Below are 27201 nucleotides of genomic sequence, written 5' to 3'. Positions count from 1 at the left end.
GTGGAACAGCACAAATACAATGGAGAAGTATAAGTGTGGTACAACTTCTCATTTGAAACATCCCTGCTAATTCTCTGTGGCTTGAAACCAGCAATGAAAGCAGACTCCCATGCAGAGGAAGGTCTGCCTACAGCTTACAGGACAGAGGTCCAAAAAGCTAAATCCCTCCAGGCATGTAAAAACACTCTTATCAAAGGGGCTGTTCATAGGCACTCACACAGTGCAAGGACAACTTGGGTTTTTCCATGATTAATGATAAGTTTGGAGGAATGCAAGCCACACTATACTCAGGGATTAGCTGTTTATCAAGCAAAATATATTGGGAACTGGGCCAGCTGGGACTGCTGAGCTACACAACCTTCATTTGTTAGGTGCTCCTTTCCTCTCCTATTTCATGAGCAAAGAGTGTGTGTATGTGAACCATAGCAAAGCCCTTTAAAGAATAACTGTGCACAGAGAGTCTGCTTTGCTTTGAGTGTAGTCTCTTATGTCTTCTGATGCACTGAGGTCAAGCTTTTATGAAGACGTAATGTCTCCTCTTAATTTTGCCGCCAGCATAAACTGGGCTTCATGGAGTGAACTGGTGCATTGTAACTGATATGCTTTCACTTACAGCCATTTACACTGCTATTATTGCTTATTTCCTATGCTATCCAGCTTTCTAGAGGTTATGCAAATCAGAAATGTGGGACTATTTGTGTCAACAGTGGCTGTTTTATTAGAAAGCCTGTCTTTGAAAAGGTGGTTTATGTGCAGATCGCGTGTAAAGTCCTGGGCATTTCAGGCTCCCTTGCTGGATTCCTACCAGGAATATAAAAAATTCTGGGGTCACACCTGTGGCCACACTAGGGATGCTGACTTCAACAGGACTGTGCTGACCTGCACACCAATTGAAGCAGGATCATGTAAAAAAAGATAAATATGTGATAATAAATGTTTTACCATTAACCAAAATTTTCAGTTGAGTTATGGGTAAATGGCATTTAACTCCCAAAACCCAGGCAAATACATAGAAGTTACCATGGGGAACTGTTAATCTCAGACTGTATCACCCTACTGGCTAACATCAGGTTCTGGGGTCATTAGTAACTTTGTCTTTCTAGCAGTCCATAGTGAGGATTATATTTTGAAACCTGATGCCTCGGTCTCTAGTTCTGTGTTTTCATTCTAGGACATTCACACCAAAGATTCTGTGAAATTCATTTATCAAATGAAGATGTAGCTAGACAGGTTTAATGCCAAGAAAAACCCATAAATCTTCAGACCACAGCAAATGGTAGTAAAACTAGCCAAGAGGATTTCTTGGTAGAAAAATTAAGCCCCATGACCTTTTTGATTGCTAACAAATAACTTAGTGGTCTCTCTGCTGAACTTACACAAAACAGGGACACCTGTGATGGTGGTTTCTGTGGTTGGGACACCTGTCTGCTAGAATTGGGTCAGGGTGTGATGACTCAGTTCTCAAAAGCTGCCAAGCAGCTGTCAGGTGGTGGGAGTTTTCACTGTCTCTCAGCCTTGCTGTGTGTGCTGACTTGGAGATACAGAGTCATGAGTCCCTACCAGCTTCTCCAGCCTCTCCCTGTACCCTGGGTCCTCCTTTACTTTGACCACTAGAATGGCAAATGTGGCTATTTGTATATTCAGTGTCCATTTTTAGTATGGCAGCGGGGGAGAGTGTGGCACGTGAAAAATTCTTGACTTGAAAACTAAGCACACTTTCTGCTCTGAAGCAAATCAATGGGAGCTCTGAATGATTTTTTTGGGAGAAGGATTTAATGTTATTTCATCCAAACAAAAAATTCAGAGATCCCTGATCATAGACTAGCATTCTCAAGAAAGCATCATATTCTGCTCAGTGCTTGGAGACTTTAGGAAAACTCCAAAACAGGATCTCAGAGTGGGAACTCGTGTTTGGCCATCTAGAATATGAATCTGTTCCAATGGAGATGTGCAGATGCAGTTCACCCAGAGGTGTTTAAAACTGGCAGTAGTCTGCAGTGGTCTCACTCTTTTGATTAAAGAGAGACTGTACATAGGGTTCATTTTTAGCTTGCTAAAGATTAAGTGAAGAGAATCCAGCCTCAGTGTGACCAGCTTATGATCCTACATAAAAACAAGCAGCATTGAGAAGAAAGGGTGACAGAAACACTTCCCACACAAGAAAGTTAACTGACTCTAGAAGAATTTTTTTTTTTTTCATTATTTCCCTTTTCCCAAGACACTATGACCTGCTGTCTTCCAGCTGGCAAGAAAATGCAACTCCATCATTGCAGCACTGAATATGCAATATTTGTAATACAGAGTAGAAAATTAAGGTGTTGAAGGTAAATAATTTGCCTGCAGCTGCAAAATACATCAGTATTAGACCAAGCTAATTTTTTAGGGGTTGCTGGTACCCATTGCTCTTTCAGAGAAAGATAATACCTTATTAATGGTTATTACTGCTGTATTTGTTGAAATAAATCTTCATGTAAAAAGCTGCAACTCCTATAGTTTTAATTCCTTCACTGCACAGCTTTAAGATGTGAGTGGGATTGAAGGAAGAAAAAGGAGGTGACTTCATTTAGATTTAATTAATTTTCTCTGAGGCTTGTTTGGTAAAATGCTTCTTTTCTAAGGTAAGGCAACTGTGATAATATAGAAACAATGAGATGATGCCCAAGAGTTGGAAACCATCTATGCTGGAGCCAAACTTCCACTCGTGTTGTGTAACATGTTTCACATGTTATAACAATAACCATTTCAGGGTCAAAAGCTGCTCAGTACACCAGGGTTCCTTGTTCTCCTGTTTCAACTAACTCTTCTGGAGAGGAAGAGACACTTGTTTGCATAAGTGAGCAGGTCAGGATCTGCTTTTTCTCTGTCCTGTACACTGAGTACCTTTTGTAAGTGAAGCTGAATGAGTGACAAGGCTCGGCATGCCATGGTTTTCAAGAACTTCAGCTCTCTGAGTCACCTGATTGTAAGATACTCAGCTATTATTTTAAAAAGAAAATGTTTTTAGATGTCTTCATTGAAGGGAAGAATTTTAAAGTGTTGTCATAAATGGCCCAGAAACAGCAAGTAATCACAGAAACCCAAAATTGATTTATTTTCTTGTTTAGGAGAACATGACTACCAATAATTTCAAGGTTTTGGAAGCTGATTTATGACTTCTGAATGCTTGGTATTTACCAGTAAATTGTATGATGAGGCAGTCCTGTTTCAGACCAATTTTATGTATCTGCGGGTTCTGTTTCAAGCCAGAAGTTTCCAAGTTCACATTTATTTTTGCAGGAAAAGCCAAGAGAGGTAAGCGCTTGCAGGTTTTATAAACTCTACAGGCTCATGTTGGAGCCAATTCTCCAGCCTTCCAATGTACAAAGAAAACTTTGTGTAACAAAATCCATGAGCTGATACAAAGGCCTCTATGTCTGTAAAATAGCTGTAAAACCACTGATCAAAATCTACCCCCAAATCAAAAGCTGAACAAGAAAGTAAAGAAGATGCATTTATCTAAAATGTCCAGTGAGATTATTTTCACAAATGTCAAGTCTCCTGGGAACTTGCCTTTGATTCAGGACTGATCAGGTATACTTCTTGGCTGCAGCTCTCTTGTACCATGGAAATGAACAAGCTTTACTCATACCTGTAAGTGTCAGACCCAAACAAATGCTGCAGACTTCATCTTCTCTTTCATGATTGTAAACCCCCACATACACTTTTTCTCTTTCCAAAAAGAAAAACCTTTCTATTCATTCCTCTGCAGAATGATGTTGTCTTTTAGATGGGCTCTAAGTCATCCATAGGAGCCATGGCTTGTTTGCTGGTTTTGTGAATTTTGGCTGTCCCATGATGTAAATTTGTTCTTCTCCCAGTGCTGCACAGAGGCAAAACCATTGGCTTCTCTTTCCCAGTCCATGTAACCACTTCTGTGGCCAACCTGAACTCTGATTGTCTACAAAACGTTTGGAACCAGCCACAAAAGCCTTTAAATACACTGGCCTGGTTCTCACTGCACAGATCCTATTTTTGGATAGTGTTGATTGTGGTTGATGCTGACAGCACATCTCCCCAGTTGAGGCTGGACGTTTGAACCCAAAGAGAGCTGAGCACTCCCTGTGTGATCTCAGTGCAGTTTGATGTCCTCAGCCAAGTTTGTTTCTTCTTGTGCAGCACTCATGACACTCGGGATCTGCCAGGGAGAACTGAGGGTGATTCAAAAGCAGAAAGAAGGGGCCAGAACATCACACAGCTCTGTTAATAAATGCAAAGTCTGGCAAGTACAGTCAACAGAGCCCATAAAGCAAATAGTAACTGAAACACTGTGCAAACATTTTCCCTCAGGCCTTCAATGATTCAATCACTTTAGCCCATTAATAGTAATTACTGCTGTAGGCATGGGAGAAAACTTTGGCTTATATGAATGTTTTGGTAGGCAGCAAGGAATAAAAGTTGGTAACTGTCTTGGTGACATTCAGACAAGCAAGTGACCTTTGAAAGGAATATTTGCTAGAAAGAGGCAAAAAGGGGTTGGCAATAAACTGATTTTTCATGTCTCCATGACAGGTGGAGAAGCTGACAGCTTGAAATTACATTCCCAATAAAGATCATCTCCCACCTGTGGCTGGTTCAAGGATTACACGAAAGAATATTCATAAAATAAATGCACTCTGTGTAGTCTTGTAGACACAAGAAGCTCAGATTAATTCAGAGTAAGTTTAGGGTTACTTGTCTCCCAGACAACAAAACTCACCCCCCCTCACCTGCCAGCTGAGCTCATCTCCACCTTCCTCCTGGCTTTTATTAACACTGCTTGCATGGAGGCATTCACTTGATATTTAAATTGACAGCTCAATTATCTTTTCAAATTTAGTGATATGACAAGCCAGGGGTTTTATCCCATTACAATATTTCTAAGTGACAAAATTATTTTATCTCCCCTTGACAGTATTATTGACCTGTAATCAGCAGACGAATGGGAGAAACAGAGGTCATCTCAAAAGTAAAAAGCCAGTTAGAAAACTGTTTGGCCAATTATGTCAGTCATCTTGACTTAATCTTGCAGCAGAACAAGGAAAGATTTGTTGCTATGAACCTTGGCCCAACAAACCCTACATGGAAATCTTTCCACTCATTTGAAGGAGGGTGTCTCATGCCTATGACTTCTTGCAGTGAGGTCAGTGGGCCCCAGGGGTTGATGGAGGATGAAAAATAGTGAGGGGTCAAGGTCTGTAAAGCAAATCAATTTTCTTAAAGAGAAGATTCTTCTCAGAATCAAGAACCCTGTGGCTATGTTATAGGTCAATTTTCACAAGGTTACAGCTGCTACCAAGCATCTGGCCTAGACAGCTTTTTTGACTGTTAAATCTCTTCATCAAGTTGGTCAATATTTTTCTTTGAAAATATGTTTGCTTTAAAAAATACTCGGCATTTTTAAATTAAACATAAATGGTTATCACACATGCTTCATTTATAAAGCTGTCTCATTGACACAGGAACATATAAGCCATCTGTGGGCTGCTTAATCATTTTAGCAACATTTGTTTTTCAGTGTGTCTGTTTAGTTGGGCTTTTAAGCTTCATAAGGAATAAAACATGCAGTAAATCAGAAAACAAAAATATGTTTAATATCAATAATGGAAAGTTTTTGCCAACTTTGAAGTGGCTTTAAATCAGAATCTTCTAGATAATAGGTCTTCAAGTATACTATCAAAACCTCAGCAGAATAGATTGTTACCTATTACTTGGCATTAAGCATGAGCTTTCACTGAGCTGGACAGCCCATGCTACAGATGAGATAAGCTTTGCTTTCCCTTAGATTGGCCAAATATTTTTGAGTTATTCACCAGTCTGTACTCAAAGCTGGATAATCCTTCTAGTTTTCAGCTGGATGAGGATAGTCATGGACTGATTTTTTTCTAGGACTTTCTAGGATTGAACATCATTCATACAACATCCATCACAAGGTCAGGGTGTCAGAGATGTCTCCTTTGATGGCCAGGCAAGGCCACCAGTGAAGCAAGCCCACATGAGTCCTTCAGGATGCTGCTGCTGCTTCAGGACCCTGCCAGATGAGCTGAACCAGACACAGAAGGAGCTGGGAGGAGCTGGAGGCAGAAATTCATGTCAGACAACAAAACTAAAGCTTTGGCTTATAACAATATTAATTACAGAATCACAGAACCGTTTGTTTGGAAGGAACCTCTGGAGATGATCTGGTCCAACTCCCTGCTGAAACAGGTTCACTCACAGCAGGTTGCACAGAATTGTATCCATGTGGGTTTTGAATATTTCCAGAGATGAAGACTCCTCAATCTGTCTGAGCAGCAAGTGCTCTGTCGCTCTCACAGTAAGAAGTTTTTCCTCAAATTCAGGTAGAACTTCCTGGGTTTTATTTGTGCCCCTTCTTTGTCTTGTCACTGGGATTCACTCAGAAGGGTCTAGCCCTGACCTCTTGACATCTTTCCTCAAGATATTTGTATACATTGATAAGGTCCCTCTTATAGAAATGGCGGAGAGAAATTCTCTGTTTGGAATAAATGGAAGATGAAGACCCATGTTGTTTTCCGAGCCAAACGATTCACTTCTAAGTATAAGCCAAGGTTTTTTCTACGGAGACTGGTGATGCTTTATATAACAGAATCATTTACAATGATTATTGTTATTTTGCATGCTACCAAGAATTTGTATAAAAAGGTACTGAAAAAAAACCCCAAGGATGCCCCAAAGAGACAGTCATACAAAATTAAGGAAATGGAAATAAAAGCAGAAACAAAACCACTAGAAGTCTGAGACATCTTTACTCTTATATATAAATTTCACAAATAGCTTTGACCTAGAAAATACTTAAATTTTAGAAAAAGAAATCATTATTCTCTCTGGATTTGGAACCATTTCTATACTTTTGAAACTGATCTTTTTCCTTATGTTGAATATAGTACGAAGGACATATTACCAGAAATCCTGCTAAAACCAAGGAAAAAATCCACATAACTTCTGTAGAAATGCCTGAGAATTAAACATTTCTTGGACAGGCACAGAAAACTGTAATGTACAATATAAACCTGATGTCATAACAAGAAACATAGTTTCAAAGTAATTCCTCTAGAAAGAAGAATAATACTAAGCAATGTATTTTGGTAATCTTTTTACCCTTTTTTTTTTTCTTTATAGAATTTAACTTGGAATAGCAATACTGGACACACAGAAATATAAACACTTCATTTAGACGTACTGCAAACATGTGTTCAAACATGTCTGCTTGCTACAGCCTATTAAACTTTATTATGCACCTTATTAAAAATTCTTTGGGCACCACCACTTGTTCAAACATGGTGCACCAAGGCTATGGATATGCACTGGGGCTGAGCGACATTGCAATAAATGGAGCTGAAATACTTTTGTAATTTCTGTTCTGAGTAAATTGCCCAGGCCAACCTTCAGCTTGATGGACAGCTAGAGCATGGGGCACTTCCAAAGGGCATCTGGGACACTCCTGACATTTTTCCCTATATACATCTGAGTGCTTTGTGTTTGGTGGAGTTAAATAATAAATTGTTTGAATGTGTGAATGTGCAGTTAAATTAAAGATGGTTTTGAGCCTTGAGTTCCACCTCAGAAATAACTGCTCCATGTTGTCCAGGATGACACAAAACCTCAAATTTCCCATTTCACTGATCATAATCTCAAGAAAACCCCCAACAAACTTGTTTAATTTGCCAGTAATTCAGGGGCATGTAGTGATAGGACAAGGGGGAATGGCTTTAAACTGAAAGAGAGTAGATTTGGATGGAATATTAGGAAGAAATTTTGTTCTATGAGAAGGTGGTGAGGTTCTGGCACAGATTTCCCAGAAAGGCTGACCCATGGTTGACCCATCCCTGGAAGTGTTCAAGGCCAGGCTGGAGCAACCTGGTCTAATGGAAGATGTCCTTGCCCATTGCAAGAGGTTGGACTGGACGAGTTTTAAGGTCCCTTCCAACCCAACCAATTCTATGATTTTTTGATTCAGAAAGACTAATTGAATTAGTCAGGATTACCTGAAACAAAGCAAGTTTGCCAGTGCAAATCTCCCTGCTCCCACCTAACTGTGGGACAGGGAATGCTCAGCTTTGGGCAAGGCTTCTTGTCAATCAGTCTGATCAGTCTGAAGAAATTAATCTTGCAAAAGTCATAATAATATGCACAGCATTTTCCTCACCAGTGGGGACTTCAAACGAATTGTTCAGAAGAAATTAAGTCAGTAAAAAAACCAAAAAAATCTTTTTTGAGAGAAGGGTGTTTTCTTTCTCTCAAGGCTACTTTTGCCAAAAAAGCCATGGATATGGAATTATGCCTTACATGTAGTGAAATTAGTAAAAGAATAACTCAGGAAACAGGTGACCAGCTCCAGTCTAATGCATGCCCTCCAGAAACTTGAGTTCAGATCAAAGGTAGTAAGTTGAAATGTTTTGCTTTTCTATTACATATTACTCAACCACCACATAATCTGGCATAATTAACAGATTAGGATCAACTGAGGTCTGAACCTCATATAGGTGTAAAGATAGAGAGTGTAAGAAAATTGCCTAGTCTGGGAGGTTCAGAAAAACATCTGAGCTGAATCTTCTGCTCCTTTGAATTTTATTTGCTGCTGGGTATTAAGATAATGGAGCAATCAGACATTAGATCAGGAGCTAGAGTTTACCAATTTATGGTGACACATGGCAATTCTTCTTTGGTCTCACAAAGCTTTATTCATGTAGGGGTTTTAAAATTATTATTACCACACTGACAAACCGCATTTTTTCCACACAAAAAAACGTAGATCGCTCCTCCAGTAAAAAAATTAGCAACAGCTGAAAATGGAATAGCCAAGCCCAAATACATATTAAACAAGGGCAGTTAATGAATAAGTGGCATGAAGAATTTCCTGCTACGTGACATTAGGTTTTAGGGATCAGGACTTCTAGAAATAAGAAGAAAAAAAAAAGAAAGAAAAGTTAACTTGGGCAGAAGGGAACACCACATGTCTTTGTATCACACAGTGGAAAAACTGGGAAAACTGAGCAGCATGAACAAGTTTGAGAACAGCTGTCAGTGGTGTTCCCATCCCACTGCGCTGTTGTGTGAGAAAGGAATTGCTACGCTCAGCACAATGCCAGCAGGGGTGGTGCTCTGAGCTCTGGATTCAGCGCTGCAGATGCTTTAGGAAGGGATGCAGTTTCCTGCAAGCTGCAGGCTGCTCACCACGAGAGCCCTGCAGACCCTGGCACCAGGGCTGTGGTGACGAGCCTGGGTGGCTGTGACTCCCCTGGGGAAGGCAGGTGAGAACTGGAAATGCAAGGGCTTTCTCCAGCCTTCCTGGGATCTTGGCCAGCAGCCTTGTAGATGGCACAGGCTGGACATGATGTAAGGCAACACCACCTCATGCTGGCAGACAGCTGACTTCACTCATCTTAGTTTTGATCAGATTTTACCCTTTTCCCTGCCAGTGAGGCTGTGGAATAGAGTCATCTGGGCTATGTGTTTTCCCCCCTCTTTTTGTGGTAACAGTCCAGGACATCCATTATTTCCTTCAGTGAGTAGGAACCGGTTAATGTCCTCATCAAATAATAGCATTCAACAATTAAACAGAAATGTCATTCATATCCTCTGAGAATGGACCAAGAACAACAGAAAGACTCATGAAATGTAGCAGCTCTTTCGAAAGAGCCATAATCACTTCCTGGATCAAAATCTGTTTGTCAAGGATGGGTCTGGAGGTTGCCTTTTGTAAGAATATTTCCTCACACAGTTATTTTCCCTTGCAGGTGCTGTAGCATTTTTGAAACAATTCATGGATTCTAACATCAAATCATGCAACAGGTATTGGACATGCAACCTAAGCACCCAGCTGATCTTGGTTTGTGTGTGTATGCAGGAGAGGAGCTGCTGCAAAAGTTTTGCTTGGAAAGTAACATTAGCAGTAGGCTAAGAAAATACAAGGTGGTGTCTGAAAGATTTGATTGTTGAAATATAGAACAGCCAGCTTTAAAGTGCTACAGAGAGTGATCAGGCAGGGAGAATTCTGCACTGGTTTACTTCAGTTTGTTCCCTTTTATAGGATGTTTCAGAGGGAGCTGGAGAGCCAAAGGTCGCTGTTTTTGAGACACTCTATGTTTCCATGACTGCAGGAATATGACAAGCACACTGTGTATCCTTTGACTTTAGAAAATATCCCCAGACACTGAACAGGCAATCAACCTGCCTTTTTATACTTTGGAGAAGGCTTGTTTTTCCTTCTTGAAAAAAGTCATGACCTGTCATTAGTTTCTTCCCCTGAAACACATCACATTGCTGACAGTAAAATGATGTTTTCATTCTAAGAATTCTACAGGGAAAAAAAAGGGAGCAGTCGTTTTCTCAAGGAAATAACCTAACAAGACTTGTGATTACAATTGTTGTGGTGATTACAACAATTGGCTGGACATATCAGAAAAATAACTTCTATGGCTAATCAAAAATAAAAATTTACAAGAAAGGAAATGTTAATTGTCTATTTTAGAATCATATTATGTAGAAAAATATTTTGGAGAGCTTTTCTTCAGTCGCCAAGTAAAATCTTTGTGTGTAGTTGATGAAGAAAACTATTATTATACTTCCCAGTAAAATATGGGATAAATTCATATCAAAGATTCCTGTGTCACTTGTGAAGATGATAAAAATCAACAATACAGGGAGTTTTACTGGAAAAATATCATCACAGCACATAGAAGATATATAACATCACTTAACATTACTTTTGATTACACCCTAAAGCAAAAATCTAGCTCCGGAAGGACAAAAATCTAGTTGATACCACTTAAGTCCCCTTGATACTGACATATAGTAAAAGGAAAATGCTTCCTTTGAGAAGAGTTGGGAAAACCCAAAAGAGGAACTTTGTTTAATTTGCAGAAGTTACAAATTAGCTATGCAATGCTGGTTCTGAATATACAAACCAAAATTTTATAGCCCACTTCTGAAATATTTAAGGGACATATTCACAAACTTACTTGGACCAAGAACTAAAAATGAACAAGAAAATTTCCAAAGGGGGCAAAGTGAATTAGTTCAAATAATATCCTCTATGCTACTGTGATCTGTGCTAGCTGAAGTTTTGGATCACTGTATCTAGTGTTTTGTTATACAGGCCATGTGTCAGCAAAGTTTATAGGAAAAAAATCTTCTAATTGTCCAGGTAACTTCTCTATGCAATCTTTGAATATCTTCTTCATGTGAAAATAGAAACTTTGGTTTGGCTTTTTTTTTTTTCAAAAGTGGGAAGAATCAGATCACTTTTATATTCAGCTCTCATTTGTTTCAAGCCATGAAAACCAAAATACATAAAGCTCTGATTTTGCCATGAAAAGCCTGAAAACACTCAGAGTTTTAAAAGCTGGAGAACAATTACATGGGTGACTGAACAAGCAATTTCTTTGTTTACTCTTGAACTTAAACATTGGGAAAATGACAGACAAGGAAAAAGACAATCTGAAATTAAGCATTCAGTCCTTTCTGGGAAGCATTTTATACCTTTAAAATATAAATACAGGTAGATTCCAATGTGAAAGGTTGTTTAAGCAGTCATTGAATTTTCACTTGCAACATGTCAAAAACAAATGTTTGAGAAATTTTTGACTGCTTTCAGGTTTTCCTAATAGTGTTGTAAGTAGAGAAAGTTCAGCATAAATTTCTAGATTGTTTCAGTTCCTCAGCTGCTTTCCTGCAGATTTTTACCTGGTCTCTGTGCTGTTGGATTAGTCCTTTTGCAGGTTTTCCTCAGCACATGGTGCAAGCAGTGTGTAAATAAAGAGTAAATGTCAGTCTTTGTCAGTAAGTGAGCAAAAATTGCAGGATTTTCCACTTCAGAAAACCAGTGTTTCTGAGAAAACTAAAAGCCAAAATTAAGCAAACACTCTATTCTGCACTATGTAAGATCCACTTGCAGTGCCCTAATGGTTTTAAAGAAAAGATGAAAGCTTATTGAGATGGAGATTCCAAACAACACCACATCTAGAGATTTAGGTTTGAGAATATGGGTCTCAGCAGTAAAACCAGCCACTCAGCTGCTAAATTATTTAGAAAATGTTTTCCAAATGCAACTGGTACAGTGTATTTCCCAAACTATCCAGAAGAATAGCATCCCAAGAAGTACTCAAACATGTAATGCTAATTGAGACCTCAGGTATTGATAACATGTTTCTTTTTTTTTGTCATTCTCCTAATTTCTGTGCTTTAAGCCCAAATATTAGGGTTAGTAAAAGATTGCATGAACATGAGGAACTTAAAACCATTTAAGATGTCCGAAGGGTCCTGTCTGACCTCCAGGTGCCTCCCTACATGCTTTTACCAAAAGTCCTGGGTCAGCCTTAAACTGTGGTGTTGGATGCACTTGGAGATTTCAGATGGCACGAGACAGACATAAACTTGGTTTAAGCAACTGGGTTGAATCTACAGTGTTTGTGGCATGGATCAAACCATTTCAACATGGTCTCCCTGCCCTGAAATACTGTTGAATAATGATACTGGAGACCAGTTTTGCATGTATCTTTTTGACCAGGTTTATATGAAATCCCACACTGTGGGACAGTTACTTGCTTGAGTATTCCCCATGATGATGTTTTCATAAGGGCTGGAAAATTAGGAGAGGAGTTATGCTCATTTTCCAGTCTCTAGAGAAAAAATGAAGGAGGCAAAGGCTCAACTCTAAATCACTCACTGGAGATGCAAAGGTGGTTCTCCAGAAACTCTCTGGAGGGAACAAAGCAAGACCTGAGCCTTTGCCCCTGCAAGAAGCACACGGAAGAACAGAGCCATGGAACATGTGTAAGGTTTCAGTGGCAGCCCCTACAGAGCTGTTCTGACAAACACAGGTGGGGCAAAAATCCCTGTAAAACTGTGCTCTTCAGAGGTCTTCAGTCTGCTCCCTCCAGTGAAGGCCAACCCCACAGTGCAATTGGTGTTTTGCCCACAGTGACAGCATCTGAGCTGCTTGCTCCCATTGGAGCAGTTTTATTATCTTCTTCCCAACCCAAAGCCATCCCATGTAATTACAAACAAGGACCTGTCAGTGAAGTCAGCTCCTGATGGACACAGCTGTTGAAGCTGCTGAAGGCTCCTCTATCCCCTGGCTTTACTTGTGCACAGCAATTCTGTCTTTTGTTATTTGGATGGGAAGGACATTTCAGCTCTCCATCTGTGCAAGAGCAGAATGGAGGGCAGCAGAGCCCTCATTTACTGTTGCTATTCTCCTGACTGATCTTCCTTCATTTCAGGTTGGTTTTTTGCACAGAATCCATGCTGTCATTGCTATATTTTTATTCCACTCCATCTCCCAGGCTGTAGCTCACAGGCAAGCCGAACCAATGCCTCACAACGACTCAGGTGAGATAGTATTCTGATGTTAAGTGTAAAAATCTATCCCTGCACTGATTATGGAGGAAGAAAACCTGCTGCCTATAATGGCAACTGTTGATTCAATGGCTGTAGAAGTGCAGGGTGGAGAGGGCAAAAGCTTCTTTATTCAAAGGGAAATTATGCTTTAAAACTGGCTTTTTTCCAGCACCATCAATAGACCAGGTCTCTCTTCTTCACTCTCTTTCTATATAATCTCACTTACAACATTAAAGGTCTTTAGAAGCTTCTTTCCTTAGAGCCCTGTTTCTGCCCCTCATCACCCCAGTGAATGACAACTTGAAAGAAAACCAGGAGCTTTGCTATGGATTTAGAAATGTCTCAAAGCAAATCACTGGATGCCAAAGAAGCTGCCAGGCTACTGCACCTCGCAGGCACTTATAATCAGTGAACAAAGGCACTGGAGGCAGCTCTGGGGGAACCTTTTGTGGAAAATATTGACCAGCAAATTACACAGCAGACAGTGCTTTGGCACTCGGCTGTCTAAAGGTGACTCAGACGATCCGTTTAGCTCAGCAAGCTGGTTTCTAATTACACCAAATGCCTGACTCTTGTCAGTGGGCCCAGTATCTGCTAAGCGGGTGCTCCTCACATGTGTCATTCATTACCTCACCCTGCACCAGGAGCCATCTCTATGGGGAGAATGGTTGGCAGCATCTCCGGCATGGATAATTTTCTCAGAGAGAGGTTTAAACAAGAAATCTCAAAACTATTCCCTTCTACCCTTAAAAAAAAAAAAAAAAAAAGAGCTTGCATAAAACCCAGCAAATCCCCCCAGCCACCACATGCTAATATCAATAAATACACTGGAATGAAATGATGGCAAGCTGCTGTCTAGGGTTTAAAAGTTGAACATAGTATACTCTTCCTGGGTTTTAGCTGGACTCTTGCTTTGGTGCCAGAATAACAGCTGTAGCAGCTGCAGATGCATTTTACCACCCAGTACAGGCACCTGCTATGACCAAGGAAGTGAAAACCCACAGAGATGCAATTTTCTTTTAATTACATTAGCCTGGTTTTGGCAGCCAGCCAGGCACCATGGCATTGGTGGGGATGTGGACTCTATTCACAATTAGAGCCTGTCTGTGGGTTGCTTTTGACACTTGGCAGGTTACTTCAAAGAGGAACAGTGAAGGATCCATATCAGTGCTGAATCTTGTTCAGGAGAAATAATAGAGATTGGCATGTTTTTTATTATACAGGTACCGTGTCAAACACTGAGATCAGTTTTATATACTTTTCAGCCTAGCTGGGCCAGAGCAGCTGTATGCATCACTGAAATACACAGGATCAAACCACAAGTCTGAGGAGTGCCTTAAAACCAGCAATGCTGTTTCATTGCTATTTACCCAAATGATGCATTCCTAGGCACACCTCAGTTTGGGGGATGTGAGTAAAGCTGCTCCCAAACACCCTGCTTCCAATGAGTTGTACAGATAAGTATTTTGGAGGCTAGGCTTGCAGACATGAGCTGTGTGCTACCTGCTCTCCTCAGGGCCAGAGCAGGCTCTAGCCTGTTTCATTTATTCCTAGAGAAACACAGCTTCATATGACTGTCTCTGGGTGCTGTGAGGAAGGAGGCGGACTCTGTGTGTTTTCATTAAGAGGAAGAAGCTTTTCTTTACTCCCAATATTCTCTGTGGCTAAAATTACCTTTTTCTGTAACAGATGCCTTCAAGTAAGTCCAGATCTCTGTGCTAGGATGGTCACACTGAGCAATAACATCCTGTTTCTTACAGGTTGCATGGGATTCCTTTTGCCAGCTTGAAGAGTATATTGATGAAACTCTCATGACCCTGAACACTAATCAGGCAATGCCTGTTCACTCTCCACTTCGGCTCAGGTGCTGTCACTCCCTGAATTAAGGTCTGTTTTAATGTTAGGCAATCTCCTCACTGTTTTTCACCATCTGGGCACCATCTCAGGACATGAACCATGATGCAAAGTAGGGCTTTGTATCTCTATTTTGCATTTCACCCAACTACATTAGGAAAGCTGACTCGGAAACTGGCAAATAGCTCACATTTGTAAGACTCTCGCTGTGCTTACTCTGGCACAGAGGGTGTAAGTGAGGAAGACCTTTGGCACCCTCCTCTGCCTTAAGAAAGCCCCTGCAACCACTGTCCTAGGTTGAAATATTTACCTGGGCAAATCCCAGGTAAATCATCCCCATCTGTTAAAGGTGGGGCAGTTATCTGCTGTTCATTGGGCAGTTTTCTTTATCTCTTCCAAAACTAATCCTCCCTCCAGGAAATCTCTTCTGTTCATGGGCCATTAATTATTAATTATCTTCTGTTCACGGCCAGTGAGTGTCCCTGCATGGCTGAAAAAATTCCATCATCCCATGGGTAGATGATCCACCCAGGGGAGGAGCCAAACATTCCTACCTGGATACAATCTGACCTGGGAACAGCACAGCAGCCTTTGCACCCTGCATTCCCAGAGGAGCAGCTTTCTCCCCACTGCATTCCCAGAGGAGCAGCTTTTTTCCCCACTGCATTCCCAGAGGAGCAGCTTTCTTCCCTGTTTCATTCCCAGAGGAGCAGCTTTCTTCCCACTGCATTCCCAGGGGAGCAGCTTTTTTCCCACTGCATTCCCAGAGGAATCCCAGGCTCATCTCCCCAGCCCTGGAGCTCCAGAGGAAAACTCCCCACTTGTGCAGGATCCTGCTCCAGCAGAAGCACAGCTGGCACTGCAGGAGGGCTGAGCCACCCTGGGATGGGGCTGAGCCACCTCCCTGACACACAGGATGTCAGGTTATATTCTGACTCTGTCAGTGGTTTGTTTTCTTTTTTTTGTACTATCGCATTTGTATTTTGAATTTTCCTGGTAAAGAAGTGTTATTCCTATCCCCATATCTTTGCCTGAGAGCTCCTTAATTTCAACACTACAATACATCAGAGGGAGGGGGGTTGCATTTTCGATTTCAGAGGAGGCTCCTGCCTTCGTTAACAAAGACCTGTCTTTTCAAACCAAGACAACCACCAAATGTGTTCCTAGCTGTATTACCCAGACCTGGTCCCTGGGCCACCAAGGACTTTAAGAAGCAATGCTCCTGGCATGTAGGATTTGCCATGAAGAATTTCCATGGACAGCTGAGTGATTTGATTTGCAGAGTGACAGGGCATGAGACAGATGAGGCTGAGCACACATTCTCTGTCCAGAGACCTGACAAATCTCTGCATCCTGTGGGAGACGAGGAGCATGCTATGGCCTCACGCATGTCAAAGCAAGAGCCATCAACCTCTCTGCCCCTACACGATCAGAAAGGGACTGGCCCCAAAACCAGAGCAAACAGCAAGCTGTGACTCATTCCCTCCACAGCAGGACTGCATGGCAGAACTGGAAACCATGCAGTGTTTGCAGGACACTGAAAAACTGACTTTTCAGAGGAGGTTGAGATCTGGGATGTAATATCAAAAATGTCTGAGCCTTGTCACGAGGAACAAACATGGCAAGAGAAGACACAGAAATGGCTTGTCTGACCTGTCTAATCAAATGGGTCAATTATGTGCTGAACAACAGGCCTTGAGGGTTCCTCAGCAGAGTTGTAATCATGATGCCATTTCTGAAGACTTTTATTCCCAGCAAATGGAAGGACTGCACAGTGCTGTCAACAGCATTCAGGCTTGTCTGGAACATAAAATGTGGAGCTTGAAGGAAAAGTTTGTTTTAAATAACATTTTCCATGTAAAATTATGCTCTGGATTGTTCATTAGTAATATTTATGTAAAGGACATCACCATGGTATTTATGAATTAAACATTAAAAGGACAGACTACAAGCCTCTCAAAAACAATTAGAGTAAAAGCAGGGTAAATGAAAGAAAAAATCTGGTGGATGATGTCAGAGTAATTGTTCCTGCTTTGAATCACTACTGGTGAGAGGGGCACAAAGCCTGAAGTGAAATGATCAGAACAAATACAAAACAACAGGATTAAAAACTGGAAATGGTAAAGGAATTAAAAGGAATTGTGTGGAGCTTCACTCCATCTTCTTCAGGCCCTGCTGAGATGTAGAAGACCTAAAGTCCTACAAAACAGAAACAGAAGGTCAGGTTTAGATGTCATTCAGGTTTGTACATATTTGAGGTGTTGACCAGATCAGTGGTGACATTGAAACAAAATTAATAGTTGTCATTGGGTTTGAATGAAGGTTTGGGTACCTCCATCAACTTCAGCACCACAGCACCAGTAGGCAAATGTAAAATGCAGCCTAGGAAGTCATGGATGAATAGACTTATTCTGACAAAAATACTATTTTATTCCCATATTTTAAAATAATTCTTTGACAATGCCTCCTCTGGTAGTATGTGTTCCCAGATGGAGCCTTGTAATGCTCTCACGGCACTGAAAGAATGAGAAAGATTTATTTTATTTAATGTCTTCCTGTTTGAAACAAAAACTGAATTTGTAGTCAGTGCCTGGTTCTGCCTGTAGAGGAGCAACCCTGCAAGAAGGAATCTTCAAAGTCTTGGAGGGTTGTGGAAAATAGAACAACTCGCACTGTCAGCCACAGAAAACAGGGACAGCTTCTGAGGTAGGAAATCCTCTAAGGAAAAAAGCTAAGTGCCAGAAACCCCACATACTCTTGGGTTGTTGCTTTTTTTTCCAACCAGCTAGAACAGGCTTGTTTTTGTATTGCATGAGAGGGACCAGAGAGGCAACCCACACCATAATTGCTGGAGTTACTTTGGCTTTGCATCTTGTCTCAACTATGGCGAGGAAGCCTTGGGAAAGTTATGGGTAGTGCAAAGCATCAAGGACACAAGGAAATAGAGGAAAAGAAGCTTTAATGACTTTGAGTGTGCTGCTTCATATCTTTGATGGTACTTTGGTGCAATATTTTCCGGAGTCCTCGAAAGTTATCTATTTTATAGCCCTGATTTTAAGGTATTACCCACTCTACTGATAGTTCACAGCAACACCAGGCAATCTCTGAGTTACTCCTTCACAGTGGCATTTACCTAGTCACAGGTGAGGACTGAGTTTGCTCAGTACTTCCCAGTCATTTTCTAACAACTAAATCTTAATTATGAATCATTCCTGAGATTGTCAGGACATGCACCTATGAATATACAGGAAAACAGAAGGGAGGGACTCTTACCAATTTCCACCCCTGCAAAACTGTAACTTTAAGATTCCTTGGCCCTGTCATCTTTTACACTAAGTATTGCAGCAAGCAAGGTGAACTGCTGGAAAGGAGTTGTTGTTAGACACATACAAAGCCAGAGGGGAAATGTGGAGGAGTTTCTGGGTTTCTCTTGCTGTTGTGGCCTATCTTTCATCCCATTGCCCATGTTACTCTTGCCTTTGTTTTCATTTATCCATCCTTTTACAGTGCCTATGGCTTCATTGTCCCAGATCTGAAATATTACTGCACAACTAAAGTCATCAGTCTACCACTCCCACTCCTCATGCTCCCCACCATACCCTCTCCCAAAACTCTCAGTGAAGCAAATGGCTTTTTGGAATTGTGTTAATGTGAAAACTCACCTTCATCACACAGAACATCCTCCTTTCCCCACAAGCCACAGTCTTTGCTCTTCACAAAGGGGAAGGAGAGGTGGAAATGTCTTCTTTAATAAAGACATGTTATTACACTTTATCTTTGGTAATCAAGTGAAAAAATCTGAAAATAAGAATATTTTTTTTGGGGAAAGCTTAGTGGCAGACTACATTACATGTCCAGGGAGGAGTGCAGTTCTCAGGGACAGAAATCTTCCAAAACACCTCACAAGAAAAAATAATGCAGTGTACAGTTACATATACAATTCATTTGCATCTGAATGTCCAGCATTATCCTGGCATTGTCTTATCTACATACAGCTGCACATGAAAGACCATTACAGTTATGTCAAAACAAAGCAGCCCATTGCAGTTCCCTCCGAACCCAGACCACGTGCCACCCGCTTCTCACTGCCACCCCTTGCTTGTCTAAAAGTAACAAGCCTCTTTCCCAGACAGCTCCTATTGATCAGCTCCTGTTGGCAATGCAAATTCCTTCCATGTGCAGTCAGGCATGGCCATCAGCCTGGAGCACAAAGAGGTGGAGCTGCTCTTTGCCTTGCACAACTGGAGAATTTCCTGCTGTTTTCCCAGTCCTCCGCAGGCCAGGTCTATCTGCTCCCCATCAATCCAGGACATCCCATTCACTCAGTGACTGCTGCCCCAGGGCTCTCTGCAGGCAGCCTCCCAGGCAGGGCCTGGATAACTTCTAGCTTTGTTTTTCTTCATGTAAAAAGACATTTTGTCATAAAAGCAGCTCTCAATGTGTATAGAAGATAATAGGAAGACTCTCAAATCATGGGGAATATCCTTGACCAGGGACATTTATTGTTATTGTTGGGGTTTTTTGTTTTGGTTTTGCATCTCCTGAGCATCAGCGTCAAAGCTCACCACATTCAATTCTATACAAAAGAACAGAAAGTACAGCAAGCACTAACCATAAAACATGAAATAAATAAACAGTGGATGAAAGGCAGACCCTCCAAATATTATTAAATTATGGGTAATTTCACACTGTTTCAAAATAAACTTTTTTCCCTCTGAATTTGTCTCTCACTGATGTAGATGGGAAAAATCCTTTGGACTTCAAAGGGGATAATGTCAGATCACTGCTGAGCACTTCAGAAATACTGTTACAAATAGTTGATCAAGCATAACAACAAAACTATTGCATGGGGCAGTATTTAGACCTAGATCAGCCAAGTTTGAAACCAGGGTCTTAATTGTAGGGTTAAACATACCTTTAAAATCCTTATCAGTTTGGTGGTGAAAGTAATTTCTCAACTGAGACATCTGATATGCACCTGGGGTGGGTTTTTCCTTTTTTTTCCCTGTTTTTTTTCCTTTACAGAGAGCTAGATAGGTACAAACCAGTAAGTTAGGAGACACTATACTACTACACAGCTATAGTGTATGCTATTTTCTGAAGGTATTTCCAAAGGCAAGAAACATTGTCCAGACAGCTCCAGGTTAAGTGAAAATAATTTTTTTTTCCTTCTCTATACAGACTGAAACACTTCTGTAAATGGCCTGGTTTTGCAGTAGTGTTAAACACCAGTTTTCCTGAGCAAGGTGAAAGGTGCTGCTCTAGAGGATTCATGGTACTGAAGTGGTTGAATCATTTCTCACTCCTGAGTAAACATAAAGTTCAAATTTATGTTTAACAGACATTTGACCATTAAACTCACTCCACACTTTGCTGGCAGCTGTCAGAAGAGCTCTTTGCATCTGATTGCAGCATGAGGAGCTGAAAATCCCTCTGCTTTAGTGGTAGAGAGCTCTTCTCTTTCCCTCTCTCTCTAGACACTGCCCAGAGTTCCACTGGCTGCTGTTCCTTCTTTTGGGAATTTGCACCCAGAATCCCACACACTCAGGATTTGTGTCCAATTCCACACACTCAGGATTTGTGTCCAATTCTACAATACTCAGGATTTGCCCTGAAGGATTTGCCACAAGGATAACAAGCCAGCTGTGGCTTCTCACTCACTAGCCATGATCTGCCTTTTGCCCTCTCTGACTGTAGCAAGAGCCATGGATGCTTCCTAATATTTTGATACAAATCATTCCAGCTAAAAATGGAATTTTCTGAAGCAAAATCAGGTTACAGAGCAAAGTTACTGCTCATAAGGCATAAAAATACAGAAAACAAAAGACATTCATGGGGGCAACACTGATCTTTTTGAGATCTCACTGAACTCTACATAGAACTGTCACATGGGCAGAAATACATCAGGCTTAGGTGGCATTTTGTGCTTGTTTTAGAAGGGAAATGAGTGTAGCCAACTCTTCTGAATGATCTTAAACTGTTCCTACAGAAAGCCAGGTCTCCAGCAAACTGGACAGATGTTGTATGGGCAGTCAAAAGACACTGTCTTTTGTCATGTTGAAAGAATCCAGCTAAAGGGCCTTTTGTACCTCATGAAAGAAAGGCCTCCTTATGCAGAGGATATGCTGAAAATGGGAAAAAATTGGCAAGAAGAAAAAAAAAAAAACTGACAAGAAAACCTGCATTGCATTTTGCATCTGAGTAGTGGAAACATAGGTCTAATGTACTGTTGAGGGTACAACCTGCAAAATAAGGAAAATGTGGACCACTGCTTACTTGCAGTTCAGAACCATAACCAAAGACTGTTGCCCACTTCTGTCCTTGTGATGACTCTGTTCCCCTCTTGTGAGCCCTGCAAACAAGACAAATATAGGGGGAATTTTAGCTGCATTTCATCTTGGAGACTCACCATTTAATTTCTAATAATTACAAAACTTACTGTTGCTTCAGGCCTGACTGAGGAAGTCACCAGCTGTGGAATGGGCAAACTATGGAAAGCCATAAATTCTCTAAAATTTTTATATTCCTCATCATTAGTCAAGATTTACATGGTCCCTCTCAAGTAATCCACAGAAATTCAATGATTTTGAGAGAGAACCAAGCATCTGCTCTGACCTCCTGTGCACTTTCACACCACTGCCCCCTGCCCAGTGATGACTTTGACTCTGCCTTGTGTCCCCCGAGGCTGCCCAGGCCTGGGGACAGGCAGGGACAAGCAATCCTTTACTTCCCCTGCAGACTTTGGCCAGTGGTAATTGCTGAATCCCTGTGGCAGTGTGAAAAGAGCAGAAAATAACAAGAATGCAGGGGCTGTGACACAGACACCTGCTAAGGAAACTCAGCTTCATCCAGGCTGATCCTTCCATGCGACCTGGAGGATGTCCCCTGCATTGTGGGACAACTGGGCAATCTTCTTCCTCCCTTCTTCTCTGAGATGCTGTTGCTTTCACAGGAGTGTTTGCCTAATTTTTGGTACCTATGGGACACCACTCTGGCTTTGTTTTTGTCACTGTCACTGCTGTAGCCCACTGCTTGCAACTCTGAGTGCACTTTTAAAGAAATTCTTAATACTCTGCACACAGAGAGGATTCAAACTAATTTTTTTCCCTTTTATGTATATATCTCTATATAAAAAGGTGAACCTTACCCACTGTGTATTCAGTCACCCTACCCAACCTGAGGCATTTAACTAAGGAAGCAAATTCAAATATGTATTTGCTGTTGGTCCATGTTATGTACAGCCCCTCATGACAAAGGGTTGGAAGCAGATCGTCTGTAAGGTCCATTCCATGAATGTGTAAATGCACACCTCTAGGAGAGCCTGTGGGTCTCCAGTGGGATGGATTGTCCTTTAAACTGCCCTTTAAATGTCTTCAGTGGCAGAACTGCACTCCCTGAATTAGGGATCTTCATCTTTCAAAGCTTAGAGACCAGCAAACCAGAAGGTGATCCTGGCCAGTTTCTAGAAAGTCACCTCCATCTTCTTTACTTTTCTGTCAATAACTCCCACGTAATTATTTAACATTAAAGACCGGGGAGCAATGGAGGCAGGCAGAGGAAGAGTCCGAGTGCCAGCAGTGCGAGCCCCGGGGCTGTGGGTTGTCCCCTGGAGAAGAAGCATGAGGCACCGTATTTGTACACGGGGAATTTAGGGAGAGGCCACAGCCTTTGCTGCATTTCTGGTGCTTCTCCAAATGACAGCGGAGCGAATATTCAGCTCATAGGGATGGGAGGCAAAAGCTGAGGGGTGTCTGACACAGATTTAGCTTTGATGTGAAAATCGTGAAGGCCTAAAGGGCTTTTAGTATCTAAGCTAAAAGATAGTTGGCGTGGTCAGCTTGCCAGCTCAATTTTACTTTTGTCTTCTGACAAAAGTCCCCTGCTAACTTAACGACTTCAGCAGTAGAATATTAAGGATGAACATAAACTAAGACAGCTGGGAAGGAGCAGGCACCCATAATGGCAGGGCAAAGTTATACCAACATTACTGCCTGTCACTCTGGGAGAATGCTACAGCCAGAATGGGAGTGGGGAGAGAAGCTGGAATGCATTAAAAAAAACAAAACATATATATATATCATGTATCTACATGATCTCAGGATCTTACAGGTACACAGAAACGTGTGCTGTGTGAGGGCAGGATGGATCAGCCGTTACTCCTGCAATTCGCACTGCCTGACACCAAATAAATCCAAGCCAAAACAATCCATATAATAGGTGTTGTGGACTCCCCTACCTGGAGACTTTTATTTCCACAAGAGGAGGGTAATAACCTTATTTCATTCCCTTTATTTTATGCAGTAGTGAATTACAGAAGCTAAAGTTTTGGCCTTTAGGTTTAAAATCAGACAGGTGCAGGGTTATGCTGACATGCTGGAGATTTTTAGGAGAACTTAGCCTGTTATTTTGTGTTTTGCTTTTTCATTCTGTGCTTAGCTAGGTTAAAATCAAGAGGATTCAAAAGCAGCAATGACAAGCATTGAGGATTCAAATTATGCATCAACAGTCCTACTACATTCTTTGCTAAAAAAATCCAGGAGCTTTAATTTTTATTTAAATAGGAGTTGTGCAGGCTAAGTATTTCTTTTAAAAAACCAAAAAATAACAATAATAAAATAATAAATTCAAACCCCCCCACCAATGCCTACCATTAATGTTATTCCAAGATGTTTTTTCTGAGCTAGCTACTTTTATTGGCAGAGAGGAAGAAGAAAGTTCATTGTATCTTCATCCCTCTGTACATTAAAAAAGAGAATTCCTGAGACTGGTGTAAATTCTTATTTTTAGTCTTCCTCATCTACAAACAGTGCATGAGAGAGGGAACAACATCAAGGATCAAGGGGACCAGAGGTTTGTGGGGAAAGTTGTAACAGGATTCACTGTCTGGGGATTAGACAGGAAAATGTAAAGACTCCCATCTCTAAAAGTTCAAACATCTGCTCATGGGAATAACCCAAGCCTAATTTCCTTAAAATTTCAGCTGTCCACATGCTGTGAGGCGTGTTTTAGTCAAGGCCATGCTAATCTTGAGTCAAAGCAGACTCTGTTGACAATACAGAGAATTTGATGCACTCATTGTGGACAACATGAACTCCATGAATCACTTTTGTTGTTAATTCAGCGCTGTGATGTGAAAAACATAAAAAAAAACAAGATAAAACAAAATTAATCAAATTCTAAACCATATTTCATATTAGAAAAAACTTAAAATTAAGTTTTAAACTTAATTTCTGGTGGAATAAGTCTGGATCCACTTACTTTGTTTCTCAGCAGTTACCCAAGCTGAAGGCCCAGATCTTTTAAGTAACAGAACACTTGAAAATCTGGAGAATATTGATGTGATTTTCACACACAATCTTTAAGGCACCTTCATTAATATTTTCTAAAAGCCAAGCTTCTCAATTTTCTTCGACTTGGAGGGTTTTTTTTTAAAGCTGACTTTTATGCCTGTTACAAACATCACCAAAAGTTTCTCTCTGGCCACTGCACTTGCACTGTCTCACATTCTGAAATTTGGGGAAAGACTTAAATCTTGTTTGCAAGCTTCTCTTGTATTCAGGAACTGCCCAAAACCCAAGGATTTTTCTCATCTCTTTTCAGCTTTGCTGCCACAGGATGGCACCAAAGCCCAAGGAAAAATCTTTGGCTGTAAGGTGGGGTTGGAGAGAAGATCATCACTTCAGGATGATGGAATCCTGCCCCCATGGCCTACAGGACTTACAGGATCCTTCCAGCACCGCGGGACACTGGGGAGAAATCTGAATATCTCAGCTTCAGGTCCGTGGTAGAGCAACCCAGATGGCCTCCGTCAGCTTTTCACCAGGACTCAACTTGTGCTAAGTAATTGCTGAATTGATTCACAAAGTTTCTCTTCAAATTAGGCAATGTGATTTCTGACTTGTCAAAAAAACTTCCAATTTTCCTCATAGTTCTCTCTGGGTTTCATTTCTCAGCTGTCACCTATGCAGACATGAAACACAAGGGCAGTTTAGTCCAGAAGTTGGATTACAGATTGGACCTGTGGATTAGCTCTCTGCTGTGGGGTGGCCCAGGTAGCTGGAGATGCTATTTTGTACCTGTGACATCTTTCTGGGGAGGAAAAAAAGGAAAAATTCCACTTTTGAGCATCATGTGGTTCAGATCTCACCACTGGGCTCTAAAGCACAGTTTAACTAAGATGCACAGTACAAAAATGAGCTGCAAGTGTACCTGGGTCATTGTGCTTGCCCAGTGATGGTACCAGACTTTTGAAAAGCCAGATAAATCAGCATTGCTGTTACTTGTGCTTCAGCTCCTTATCCAGCAAGCACCTTCCATGGGCCATGAGTGGTTCCAGGTATCTCCTAAAGTTCCAAGTGTCTCCTGAAGGACAGCCACTGCTGTCCTGTTTGGCTGCAGTGGCACTGGGACACACCTACAGCTCTTCCCACAAGCAATAGGGAAGGAACAGCAAGGTCTGAGGTGCAGAGGTGTTTCCTTCCTGCCCACTCATCTGCTCTCCTATACATGGGGCTTGTGGCAGGACCCTCAGATCTTAACTTTGATAAACATTTTAAAGAACAACAAACCAAAGAAATTTGTTCTTTCTCTGGGGCTGAAGTGAACAGAGCAGGCTCTCAGTTATCCTGTTGTACCTGGAGAGTTCCCAGACAAAGCAAGTTGGCACCAGTGTTGAAGAAGACCCAGAACCAAGAAAAGAGGCATATATGTTAGAGTTGATGCTATTTCTGGGAGCTCTGTCTTCCTCTTTTATATCTTCATCACCCCAATGGGATAATTAATATTTTTGTTTGCTATAACAAAGGCACATGCATTCAATAATGCATTTTCTGCACTGTTCTGCTTATAAATCCCTTTCTTTTGAAGGTATTGCCAAGTATTGCAGAAACGTCATGCAGTGCTAGTCATAGGCACATCCTTATACACACACACACAGACATGTATGTTCCAATATATATACATGAACATGAATTAATACATGGAGGTATATATGTAAATGCAATGGTGGGTTTGTCTCTGGTGCATGCTGAGAAGATGTGATGTTTTTCCACATTTCCTGGGAAGGGAACAGGAGCAGCAGCTGTGTCTGCCAAGTCTCAGCTCCCATGCAATTGTGACTGCCACAGGTTTGGGTCTCAGCAACTGCATCTCTGCTGCTGTTATTGTCATTTTAATTAAATGAAAATTTTACCAGAGTCCTGGATCAAAGACATGAGAGTATTATTTCTAAAGTACATAGTTTAAAGAAAGTATCAACTTGTCTTGGTTTTCACTCAGAAGGGAGAGTGTATTAACAAACACAACACATGAATAATTTTAAGTACACGTAACTAGTTATAAGTACAGAGTAAAGCAAATTTCAGTTTTACCACAGTGACTTCAGAGTAAAAGCTCTTCAGATTGAGAGGTCTGAGATCAACACCAACAGTGTCACCTTGAAGAAAGGGATCTCAGAGGAGCAGCCATGCAAAGAGGGCAGGGAAGGACCTGCAGAGTGTAACATCTGAATCTCTGTTTGTCAGTCCCCCTCCCACTTCTCCTGAGGAAAGTTTTTTGTAGCATTTTATTTTCAGGAAAAAGGACAGAGTCCTATTCATTCAGGGTGTAGCAAGTTCACCATTGTGTTGACACTTCAGCACTGAAAGCCATCTGCCTTCACCCACCAAATTTCACAGGATCAGGGTTTTATTGTCTACCACCTACAAGTTCTTCTAACAAAGACATTGGCCAGCTAAGCTTCTGCTCCCAGAGCTTAGCTCAGGCTGTTACAAAACTGGTAATGCTCAAGCTATGGAACTTGGTGGCCTCAGGCTAAACCTGCAAATCCCAGGACTTGTCCTCCCCTGTGGTCAGAGTCTCCTGGGTGGGCAGCAGGGAGGGGGATGTGATTGAAACTGCAGCCCTTGAAATCACCCGGCTTATCAATTGCAGTCTCCTGTAAAATAAAAAGATCAAAAATTCCTTCAAACT

The sequence above is a fragment of the Lonchura striata genome, chromosome 4 (genome assembly GCF_046129695.1).
Source record: "Lonchura striata isolate bLonStr1 chromosome 4, bLonStr1.mat, whole genome shotgun sequence".
NCBI lineage: Eukaryota > Metazoa > Chordata > Aves > Passeriformes > Estrildidae > Lonchura > Lonchura striata.
This window is presented reverse-complemented; position numbering follows the sequence as displayed.